Source organism: Pomacea canaliculata, linkage group LG9 (genome assembly GCF_003073045.1).
Source record: "Pomacea canaliculata isolate SZHN2017 linkage group LG9, ASM307304v1, whole genome shotgun sequence".
Lineage (NCBI taxonomy): Eukaryota > Metazoa > Mollusca > Gastropoda > Architaenioglossa > Ampullariidae > Pomacea > Pomacea canaliculata.
Window position 1 is genome coordinate 11,442,238 of NC_037598.1, and position 12,954 is coordinate 11,455,191.

The window sequence follows — 12,954 nt, forward strand, 5'->3', positions numbered from 1 at the left end:
ACCTCCTGACATGGCGCTCCGATTATCTTCCCTTTGTGCGCACTTGTAGACTCGAACCAAGCGATCGCCGCTTGATTTTACAATAAAAGTATTTAAAATAGTCGAAACTATGTAAAGCCGAGAGATGATTTCACTTTTTTTTTTTTACTTTTCTTTATCAGTTATCAAACATTAAACTGCTCGATCTTCAAATTACAATAATTAAGCAGACATATTTGCAGGAGTCGGAACCATGTTAATCTTCACCATTCCGCAAACTTCACTCTTAAAGACAACTACAGCAAGAAAACAGGAAACTGCCCCTGAAACCGATCTGGGCATCGACAGAGGTAAGGAGTGCCAGGTGGCATCGTTCAGGTAGTAATGGCTTCTGCAGATATAACTCTACCCCTCCACAATATTAGTTTCGCTCTTATATTGAATGCTAAAGGATTTCAGAGAAAAGATGAAAGAGCAGATAAAACATAAAAAGGAACGCAGTAATGATGAATAATAGAAAAATACAGCTTTATTGATGTCATACTGTCAGAGATTGAAACTTAAAATGTGTTCTTTAATTTCTTTTTTCAAGTTTTTGAACAGAAGTAAAATCTTCAAACAAAGGAAACTGAAGTTGAAAATAGGAGTTGGAAAAGAAAATGACATTAAAGGATATGGGCTGAAATAAATCATGTGAAAAAAGTTGAGAAAAAGAGAACTCAAAAAAAGTATTAAAGAAATAAGAAGTATTTTATTTAAATCTAGAAAATGACGAATGTAAAAGATGACAGTGAAAGCGATTGGTCGAATGATGCCGAAGATGATTTCGAGATGGTGGTGATGAGTGAGAGAAGAATGGGGCAAAACTTACCTTCTGCTTTTCTCTGATGGCCGCAGCGAAAATTAAAAAAAGTGATTGCTGGCCAGGGAAAGCCAGCTGTCGTCGCTCCCTCGTCGTCTGCTGCCGAGCTTTCTGTGTTCAATATACTGGAGCAGCGGAGGGAGGGGGAAGGAACAGCCGCGCTGATCAAGCACCGCGACGGCGAGGCGAGTTGGACAAGTGATCAGCGCTAGGGTCTGTCGTTAGCTCTTCTACTGCTTTTTCTCGCACATCTTTTATTCTCACTTTCCTTGATTTTTTTCTTTCTCTTCCCCTCCTCTCTCTCTCTCTGTCTCTGCTGCAGCTCGCTGCTGACTCTCTCTAATGCGGTTGTCACCCACACGCGCGCTTGCAGGATGGTGGATGTGCAGGCCGCGCGCTCCTGGAGTATAAGGACTTACTCCATGTCAATCATTCCTTTATATGGAGTGCACGTGCATGACAAGAAGCCTGCGCGTATGACGATGAGGTCACGTGAGCGGAGAAGGAGGCGGAGGAGGAGAAGGGCACGGCAGAAAGACGTCACAGTAGCCGTTACGTTTCACGTCGTCGGTTAGAATTCCGAACGCCATTTCTGTGTGGGAAGATAGGAAGATTTTTCTTGGATTTTTCTTTAAAAAAAAAAACCTCCCCCCTCTCTCTCTACCCTGACTTCTCCTCCTTGATGATTTATATTTTCTCTCCAAGTCTCTCACCTATTTTAGTCTACAAAGGATACATTTACATCTTGTTTTTAATTTCCTGGGGTGGACAGTCCTCGTGTCTCGTAATTTTTCACAAACTTTGCTAACCACGACCTTCAGAATTAGATTTTCCTCTACTTTCCTCTCTGAATATATTTCAGATCGTGTGTGTGTGTGTGTGTGTGTGTGCGCGCGCGCGCGTGTACGTGCATTCGAATGTTTGTGCGTGTTGACATGTGTACGTGCAATAGTGTGTATGCGTGCGCGTTTGCCTGAATGCTTGTAAGTACTTGTGAATATTGTGTTTTTGCTTTGCGAATCTCTCCAAGTTATTCAATGACAGAAAATTATTGTTTCTGTCAGGTTTGCACTTTTTTCGGATCAGTTATTTGCCGAGGTATCTATCAACATATACACTTATACACCATCTTGTTGTTCATGAAAGTCGGAAGAACATATCTTCACGATAGCGTTGATCTTTTTCTGATACTTTTCAGCAAAATAAAAAATTAATTTCTGATTTCAGTTTACGTGAATCGCAGTGCACTTTTCATCTTAATAATTTCTATTATTTCATACTCACAAACAAGCCATACCTTGCAGGTTTTAAACAATAACGACATATTCTAAAGCATCTGTGTTTGTAAAGCATCAATCTTTAAAATATAGCCAATGACTAGAACTCTGTCTCGATGTTTTATATTGTTTTCATTATTATTGTCTTATTAAAATTTCAGGCCCTATTGTATATTGCTTTTATGTTCGCGCTCTCAGGAATATGTGTGCAGGTGAATGTCTAAAACAGAGAAATTCTTTGTTTAAAAATAGTATTCCGTCTTTGGTCTCGCTGCAAATCCTCGCTTTCTATCTCTCTCTTCGACATGTTCGTTCTTTTGTCCTCCTTGATTTCTTTTTCTCTTTTCTGTCTCATTTTCTCCTCTTTTTTCTTTCTCTCTTTACGTCTGTCTGTCTGTCAGCCTGTCTGTCTGTCTGTCTGTCTGTCTGTCTGTCTGTCTGTCTGTCTGTCTGTCTGTCTGTCTGTCTGTCTGTCTGTCTGTCTGTCTGTCTGTCTGTATTTCTAAGTTCTTCGGAACAACTCTATTCACCAGAGACCCAAACAGACGACACACCGCTTCTGTGTTCCGTCGCCGTGAACAAACAAAGTATTGGAGCAGAGGTCCTTGAAATCGAACTGGTCTCATCAACAGAGGGACACTGAGTTGTAATCAAGCAAGAACTGTCTCAGAGGCAAACACAGAGAGGAAGATGGAATTCTCGGAAGTAACACACGACATCGAGTGGAGCCCAGAGTATCTCCATGCTCGGAGTCGCCAACTAGTGCGCGTGTGGCTACAGCATGGCGGGGAAAGGGACATAATGACGGAAGTGACGACAGATGCCGAGCTACATCCTGGTAACAACGGAAACCTAGATCATAGACAAACTTCAGACGTGTTCGTTGATGATGTTTAGACCGGGAAAGATCGCCAGGTTAAGACACGAGGGTAGGTTCAACACAATAGTCTTGACATCGAAATTTTTTGAACTATCAACATTAAAGAACTAGTTAGGGTAGGGGAGGAAACGTTCTTTCCCGTAATGATTGAGATAAGCTCAGTATCTTTTAATGTTTGACCATCCACATAATATCAACACTTCACTTGACTCCATCAACCGAGTTTTTGTCCTGTGGTTGCGGACACTAACAAGTATGTGTTATCATCATAACAGACGTAGTCGATGATTAAAGGAAATGCACTGCATAGTGCTGAGAGCTTTGTTCGCTGCACTGAATGCACTTGGGAAAGGGGAATAGGAAAAAAAGGGGACGAGGTTTTTAAACAGAACATTAATCATCCGTAGGTCACTAGGACGGTATCCTTCCTTCTTAGTTCTGATTTGCATTTAGAGTAATGACCAGCTTTTACCCTCCATCTCCCACCCACGTACCAACATTTGATAGCTTTTTAGCTTTTATTGCTGCTTTCAAATGTTACTATTAATTTTTTTTTTGTCACCGCGAGGGTTTTCCACAACTCAAGATTATCCTTAATAAGAAAAGAAATTTGAACTGTTCAGCTGCATTTGAAATAGCAGGCAGGTATTCAAGAAGAATGAGCTTTCCAAAGACAATTACAACTCCAAAATATGCTGTAGACACAGAGCTAGGAGTTCAAACCTGTCCTGGTTTCACTCTATGGTTGGGCTAGGTTGACAATGGAGGTAAAAATTCTGTAAATGCTGGAATGTATTAAAGGTGAAGACCACGTGAGGAGCTTGTGGCCCACTTTCGGGGTTATTTCTGCTCTTGCGCATCCTGCTGTATGAAAGTCAAGGTTGAGAACGATGATTGGACGCTTGACGGGTTCCTGCCACTGCGGCTTAGAGGACAACATCTCGCGAGGGAGAGCAAAGCTGACAGCTGCTTCCGTTGCTGATGAGTGGGTGGGATCCTTTCGTCAACACCAGTTGTGTTCTGAATCACCAACACACATTGTGTCAACCTCCACCAGTTGCCTGCATGAGGATCTACCGAGGCCAAAAACAGGAACTTGCTGACTCCAACAACAACAACAACAACAACAACAACAACAACAACAACAACAACAACAACAACAACAACAAACAACAAACAACAGATATTGCCGAAGCCAACAAGATGATCTTAACGTCGCCTGTGTTTGGATCCGTGATACACAGAAATTACGAACCTGCAGTATCGGGCCAAGCAATTTTGACTTCGAGTACAACGAGGAAGAACTACATAAAGCGGAGAAGTCTGGCAAGAGAAAGAATTCATTTCTTGTGAGATCGTACTTCATAATACACAAATTAAGACCACCTTTGCGAAAGTGTATGAAACATGGTGGTGTCCTTAAACCAGCTTCCAGCTGTATTATCTGTAAATGAACGGTTTGTTTGAAATTCGAAAATTTTGGGACGAAACGACTCAAAAGGTCCAATACAATAGTTTAAGCCCAACTTGTACATGCCTTTTCTTTTAATAAATCATTTCATTGGATAATGCACGTTAAAACTTCTTTCTTTCTTTCTTTCTTTCTTTCTTTCTTTCTTTCTTTCTTCTTTCTTTCAAAAAGAGCATTCATCCACGCACACCCCATACAATGCCTCTCCAGCATTTAATTAAATGTTAGTGACTAAGCAATTCTGGAAAGATATTGATGAAAAAAACTACTTCTCAGAATTAAAAATGTCGCTGAGATCTTCCAGAAGCCCTAGTGTCTACTTTCACGCAAAGTTCAATAAAATAATTATGACACGTCAACATTGTCTGCTCTTTAAGAAAAGGTGAACTAACAATAAAAAAAAAAACAAGAGATAGAAAACTTTTTTCATAACAAAGTTAAAAACCAACTTTTATGGGCCTAGTGACCGTAGGAGAGGTAAACCGATTTAAGAGTAAAGGTGAAAAGGTAAAGGGTAGTAGATTCTTTTGGATCAATGATCTGTACAGCCTTCCTCCATCTGACGTTGCCGGGGATACTGCAGTGTGAGGGAGTCCACTGTTATTAAGACTGTTAAGACAAGTCTCTCCATTTGGACGCTAGAGCTCTATGCACTCGGCTATCCAATTTTCCTCATGATGATGATCGATGATGATGATGATGGTTGTGCATAGTCCCTAAAAGACTTCATGACCATAGTGAAGTAAGTAACCCAAAGCGTTTGTTGGTCTGACCTTCACTAAAAAAAGAATTTGCAGTCGATAGTAAGTCCTTTGAAAAAAATCTTTTTTCAGGTGGAAAACAACAGAAGACAGCAAACGAAAGAGACACCTCACGTCTTAAAGGACACGACCTTTCTGGATTTAGTCCAACGTGTTGTGAAAGGAAAATGATTATCCACACACAAGTAAAGGTTATCTAGACGGCCTTTGCATGGCTTGAATGATGCGGTCATTTTGCTTTTATTTTTAAAGCTTGATTGATAGATAGATACTTGCATACATGCATATTGCATACCAGCATGTAATAAAACATCTGACATATCATTTACACAATGTCGTAAATATGAAGACCTTCAAAAAGAGCGCAGGAAAGAGGACCACAGGCCTGCGTGGCTATGAGTAAACAAATCCCTTTTTTTTTCAAAAGATCAGTCGGTCGGAACACTTTAATCACACCGAGTGTCGTCTTAGAACCCTCGGAAGATCTCACACAGCGTTGCAGCTCATTAAAACCATCGTCTGTTTTCATCTAGATGTGTTTAGTCACTGATTTTAAGAGAATGTAAGCAATATGGAGGAGGTGAAGTTTGCCTTCTTGTACAACAATCCTTTGTCCTTCTGTCACCTCAGGTTCTTCTTCTTTTTGTTGCTGTTGTTGTTGTTCTTGTTTTTGTTCTTCTTGATTTCTTTTTGTTGTTCTTGCTCTTGTTGTTGTTGTTGTTAATGCTGTTCTTGTTATTCTCGTTGTTCTTGTGTTTTTTGGTTGTTGTTTTTTTTTGTTCTTGTTCTCGTTGATATTCTTTTAAGAAGACACTCTGGATGACTTTGCATGCTATCAAATAAACATGACAAATAATGTTATTTAATACAAAGTGTCCAGTTTTTAAGGGGTTGTTTCCAAGGCAGAGAAGTGACCCAGAAAACACTTGTGACAGTAATAAGCAGTGTTCATCGAACTTAACCAAAGTGAGCCGTTAACTTCCACAGTCTACTGAACCAGGACCAAGTGAGTTCCAATGATAGTAATAATGAAAAATTCGAGAAGCCATTTGCGTGTGTCACTAACCCTGAGGAATATATTCAACTTCAAACAGCTTTATGAACCAAAAAAAGTTTCGAAACGAATGTAATTTTTAAGTCGTTATCAGAATAACGACGTCTGCGCCTTGGAGAAACTTTTTGATTCTTGAAGACGAGGAATGTGTGAAATAATTTTATTCGATTATATTTAATGCTGAGTACTCGGATAAGCATTGAAATATTTATTTATTTTCTTTTCCTTCTTTTATTGTCAATCCACCTGCAGTTTCATTTCGAACAATTCCGCCAAGCCTTTCGATTCCTCATCGCCATGCTTCTGACTTTGCCAACGCCGGAGCTACAAGAAGTGATGCTATATGTCTTTCAAATGTTTTCTCTGCCCGAGCACAGCAATTTTTGGCTGAAGACTTTATTTGAATATTTGAGCAACAACGTGTGTTTAGACATTGATGAAGACGTTTCAACACGCGAGCCACTAGTCTTGATGATGTGCAAATATTTGAAGTAAACCTACAGCTTGTGGCAACATTCTGTGAGTAGTGTTTAATGTCACCATCGACCAGCAATTCTAGCAAAGTCATGGACAGTGGAAAGACGACTCGTAACTGATTCCAGACAGACCGCATAGCATCGAATTTCGAATTTGTTTTTATGCTTGCAGTTTGTTGGTATGTATCTCTTGTATTGTCTGTATTTCTACATCTTTGTAACTTTCTCCTCCTCTTTCTATCGCTCTATGTCTTTATACATTGCTTTGTCCTTTTTTTTCTTTCTTTCTTTCTTTCTGACAGAGAGAAAGAAATATGGGAGTTTCCGCGTACACAAGTCGCTCAGCATACAAGAATTGTTGTCGATGTCAACACGGCTTTATGCTTGCTACAATTTCCCGCCATGATGCCGTAGTTTAGAACATTTATCACGCGCACAGTTAAAATGACGTTGCTTTGGTGAAAATTGACGTCATCAGAGTAGCGGCAGCAGCAGCTTCTGTCTACTCTGATTGGCTGTAACCAGCGGGATGCTTGGACTTCTCCCTGTAAAGTTCATCGCCTAGGTCAGTGGACAGGTCCAAAGTTTACGATTCAAACTGCACCTTGCCATATCCTTGTGGACTATTGGGTGTATCCAAAATAAACAAAAACAAAAAACAAAACCAAAAAACCCCAAACAAATCAATCAATCAAAACATTTATATCTCCCACACACACACACATAGAAAAAAAAATGACGTCGACCTGTGACGCGATGACTCAGACATGGCGTCACTTTAGAATCAGCGGTGACAACTCGTGGCTTGCGAAGCGTGATTGGATTGATTTCGGACCCTGATTGTCTTCCGTATTCACAAAGTTGCTTTCTTCCATTGTTTCCCTTCGTCTGCACTTACCGCGTGGTCACGTATTCAAACCCCACGGGAAAAAAAAAAAATATCGCGATAAAAGTTTAGCGATAAGCAGTTCTTTTGAAAGCTGCCTGCTGTTTATGGATGTTCATGTCTTTTTTTTTTTTCGTCGCCCGATGTTGCGACACCAGTTATTTGTCTAACGGTTGAGCAATATCTCCCAGAGTCGTATCTCAACGTGCACTTTCGAGTGAAAAACTAGATCCTTTGATATAATATGGCTGATAGGTTAATGAATGAATTGATGCTGCCCAGAAAAATATGTTTACAAATAGGCGCAGGCTTGCTCGATATTTTGTCCAGAAACTAGAATTAAGATTTGGACATCATTCAAAATTCTCGCCCTTTCTGTACAATTATTTCTTAAGGAAGATGTCAGAAAAATGTACCGGGACTGTATAAACTAGCTAAAGATAGTTTAATACAACTGTAACATATTTAGTACACTGCACAATACCAGCACATTACAAGTTTTATTTTACAATTATTTATTCTTCGCTGATATCTGTGCACAAAAAACGCTGTCTAAGCTTTAACTATCTGTCCCTTGTCGTAAATACTCAAAGATTTTACATTGTCGTGTCAAGGTATGTTTTATACTTTTGTTCCTTTCCTCTAAAAGTACACTCATAAATTCATACACTATTTTAACTTTCGTAATTTTTTGTTTCCTCCACATCTGGCGTCCTTACTTTTATGGTGACTTTGGAAACAGATGTGAGTTATGTGTTATTTTTTTAAAAAAGTCTGCAACAATAGTCAAGTGAGATTTATTAAATCATTCTTATATTCTTTAATATATATTATAACCTAACAGTTAAATCACGGAGCTAATACCATAAAAGATATAAAAATACACTCTTTTCTTTTTCTTTTCATGCAATAAAATCATAAAGAGAAGCAAGTAACAGAAATTACAAAATGATAATTTTGAATAATCAGCAAAAACAAATTTTATTGTTTTATAAGTATAGACATCTGAGAAAACTTTTTTCTTTTCAAGACACCAAGATTCCTGATTTGAGGTGATAAAAAAATCTATCATATCCCCCCACACACTTCTCCCTCTACTGATTCGAGTCGCGAATTGTCCTTTTCTTCCCGTGACAGCGAAGCCTAGAGTCCCTCTGGTGCAGACAAGAGGTAGTCAATGGCTGCTCTGTGCCTCCGCGATGTTTTCTCAACACTGTCAATATTCCTCTCCCATCCCACTTGACAAGGGGACACCAGTCGATTGTCAAGTGTATTTTTGTTTTTTCCAACACTGCGCACCCCTTCCGTCACGTCGACTTTTAACTAGAGTGGCTTCCCTTCAGAGTGCTGTTGTAGATTTGGAGTCCTGAACAAGGAGAGCTTTTATGGCATGAATCTTTTTTGTTGTTTGATTATTATTACTGAATAACGAGTTGGGAGAGATTCTTTTCTAAGGTTTACTGCTGTAATATTTTTTAATGATTTTTGTTCATCAGTTAGTTGTGACAATATTGTCACTAAATTAGATAAAGAATAAGGAAGAAGAATGACGAGGAGGAGAAATGAGAGAAAGAGAAGACATTTTTGAAGATTAAACTCGCTGGAAGAAAAAAGAGGAGGAGGAGGAGGAGGAGGAGGAGGAGAAATGAGAGAAAAAGAAGACATTTTTGAAGATTAAAGTCGTTGGCAGAAGTGTAGATAACTGTTGGAGAGAGAAACTGAAGACAGGGAAGAATGGAATGGAGTCCAGCACTGACCAGAGTAAAGTCATGGCAATTGGCAATGGTAAAAGCTGATATCTAAATGAATAAAGAACGACTAGAAGGGAAAAGTTTTAATTATTTTAATCAGCCACCCTGTACAAAGATGGCAGCTCAACGACAGACATCTGCATCAGGATCGTGACAGCAACAGTGGCAATGGCTAGTCCTGGACAGGGTCTGGGTAGTCCTATGGTAGTCCTCGTAGTGATGCTGCTGATTTCGGATATGAAACGTGAACTCTTCTTGCCGATACTAAGAAGAGAATTTAATTATGAAGCTGCTCAGGATTTCGTTTAAGAAGAACCTAAATCCAACGACTTTGTACGAAGCTCGGTTGCCACACACGTAGGACACCACAAACCCTACTTACAACAGTCAAGTGGCTGATTGCCTTTTTGTTGACTGTCAGTGTTTTGGACCAGCAGCTAAGAAAATAGGCAGCTATGTCAACAAATATCACATCTTTAGAGAACGTATGCCGGAGGTAAGATCTGAGCCCTCGACCACAGTCTTTTATAATGGAAATACTTTCTACTAATTCTATTACTATTAATTGCCTCATAATTATATATATTTTTGAGTGAAATGTTGGTTGACTAAAAAGAGTGAGGAAATACTTCACAGGCATCAGAAGACAGAAACTTGACTAATCTCTGCGCTTTGCAGAATTCATATTTGCTCAGCCAAAGCATTGGAATCATAGACATCATCGCCTGATGATGCGAAGGAACCCGAATTTCCATTGCTATGCGTTGTTTTCCCGGAGGGAAACCAAGGCAGTTGTCGAAGCTGCCAGAAGTAACAGTATGAGGTGAAGGCTTGCACGAGCACAGATGATCGTGATGACAAATGAGTTAAACACTTTCTTTTTTCCTTTTTTTTAATTCTTCGTCGGAATGGAATCGTGTTCTGCACTTTCTCAGTTTCTTCATCTGTTCTTGTTTTCGGGAAGGACGAGAGTTTGATGCCTTCGTCTGATTAGGAAAAAAAATCTTGATTACAAATATCCTTCGACAAGGGCCGGAGTAAAAATGTTAACAAAGAATTCGAACGCCGAGCAGGGAATTACAATATTCGACTTGAGGTAGCCGAGAATTGGTGTTCCCAAGGGAGAGACGATCACATTGCAGCAGTGCAAGAGTTACCTACTGACCTTTAAAGACCTAGTGTAGAGCTTTCAAAACCTGCTGTAGAGCTTTAAAGATGTAGTGTAGAGCTTTAAATAAGTCAACAGTCTTTTTTCTTCGGTATTATGTCACAAAAACTCTCATTGATTGATTAGGACAGGAAGTACACTCAAGCGGAAAACATTGATAAATAAAAATATAATTATTACCCAGAATGTAAATCAAGTTTAGAGTGTTTGCAGTCAAGCTTCAAACTTCAATGTGAGTCACTGCATGGGTTCTTCGCAATGAGTAGCAGTAAAACAGTGAAAGGTCTGGATGCCGTGTTGAATGATGCGTGTAAGATAAGAAAAAAAAGGAGAACGGTGTGAAGTTAAAACAAAGAAAAGTCAGAAATCAACAGATACATCAAAAGGTTGCAAATAAGAAACGGTTTTGATCTCCCCTCCTCCATCCAGAAGCTTTGAGTCCTTGTACAGACCTGCCGTGCGCTACACGAATTCTTCTATCGCGAACAAAAGAAAGATCGAAGAAAGATGAAGGTGGTGGTGGAAGTGGTGGTGGTCGTCGTGGTAGAGAGTGTGTGTGTGTGAGGAGGTGGTTGGGTGGGATGGGACAGGGTAGAGATTGGGTGGGTGGTGGGGTTGTGAAAGTAGGCGTGTAGGCAGGGACGGGCTGGCAAAGTCTCGAGCAGGAGAGAGAGATAGAGAGAGGAAATACATCACAGTCGTGATGTCTTGTTCATGATGTAAGTTCGCGACGAGTTGGGGCGGAGGACCATTTGTAGACTGGAAGCAGTGCATCGATCCTGTTTATTAAATTTGTCTTCTGTCATTCAGCCTGACCTCGCCGCCCGGCTGTTCTCGTCCTGGGTAGTAGGTGGGGGCTGGGTGGTTGAAGTTATCGAACCTAACGGATCCGCGACGCTCGCCGCTTTGTTTGACGTTTCAATAAACCAATCGCACGCCCCGAGAGAGAGAGAAGGAGAGAGCAGACGACATCCCCATGAGGTAAGGAAAACCGGAGGTGAGGGGAGGCTTGGTGAAAAGGATGAGAGCAGTAACGTGCCTTCTTCTGACTTTGAAAAGAAGACCGAGGTGCTGCTGATTATGAGACTTGTGTTTTTGTCAGCAACGCGACAGACACCGTGTCAAGCAAGAGACGACAAATAGCGACGTGGTTATCGTTCGTAACTATCACAAAAGGTAACTAAGAACAAGAAAGTAAATAAAGGGCGTCGACGGCAACACGCCAGTCACGAGCGCGGATTGTGTGACGTACAGGAACGTGACAGAGATGGCCGACATCCTAGACCAACCCTGACGCCCAACCCTAATTGATAAACAATCGAATCAGTCGTTTATTCACAGACAAATAATAATAAAGAAGTAATATAATGACAATGACAATTGACAATGACAATGACAATTCTTTATAAACGCAGAGAGAGAGAGAGAGAAGGTAAAAACCCACAATAACCAAAGAAAGAGAGATAGAAGAATGGAATCGAAGGAAAAGATCAGTAATTGTTTCAGACAATAGGCTGTCAGCACGAGAGGTCCAGTCTATGCTCTCTCCCCTGTCATTAATCATTTTAAAGTTGGTAAGAGATTAATTTGTTCGTTGTCATACTGTTAGCAGTCGCTCAATGATTTTTCAGGTGATTTAAAGGAAAAGGCAAGTGAAATAATGAATTGTGCTTAAACGTTAGATGCTGGGGTTCCGAATCGTTTTTTTTCTCAAAATGTTTGAGTTGATGGAACAATAGTTTATTTATAGTCAAGTCTAGAACACAGTTTTAGTTTGTTCTTAAGCGTCGTTCTTCAATCAGTTTGTCTCGAGCTTTATCCTAAGTGTTGACATCAAGCATCTACAATTTGTGCCAGACGATTTCGAACCTGAACACAGTGAACAGAAGTTGAGCGAAATGGAGAAGACTAGCGCGACAGGGAGTCTTCTACGTTGCGCTTTGCCGAGGATGAGTTTGTCCTCTTCGCGGAAGAATAGGAAACAGAGGCCTCCGAGAATCAGCGAGCAGATGTCTTGACCACGACTGTAAATAAACGATTTGTTCAGAAACACAAGAAATTGTGAGTAGAAATGAGTGACTCATCCTCAACAACAACAACAAAGACAACACAGGTCGGTATGATTGGCAGAAGCGAAAAACTTTGGCGACTATATTGAGAGAGCTGTGTCATGCGCAGCCTTCAGACTCGGGAAAAACTCATAAACATCACCGGAAAATAATAAGGCGCAGAATGCCGGCATTATTTATTTTTTTATCCTTAACGACAAAAAAAAAAGCAACAACAACAAAAAACAAAAAGAGATTAAATGCTGCAAAAGACAGTGGGTATCTTTTCAGTCAAAGCAAGATGCTTCCTAAGTTTGACGAGACAACTGTTAAGCCAGGTG

General features: G+C 40.2%; 1 protein-coding gene across 1 annotated transcript in view; it reads right to left on the minus strand.

The window, feature by feature from the left end:
* LOC112572370 (MIP-related peptides-like) overlaps positions 1-1,261 on the minus strand; it is a 41,839-nt gene extending 40,578 nt beyond the window's left edge. The window contains 1 exon segment of the mRNA XM_025252010.1: positions 851-1,261. The gene's annotated coding sequence lies outside the window, so the exon portion shown is untranslated.
* Between the last annotated feature and the right edge of the window lie 11,693 nt (positions 1,262-12,954).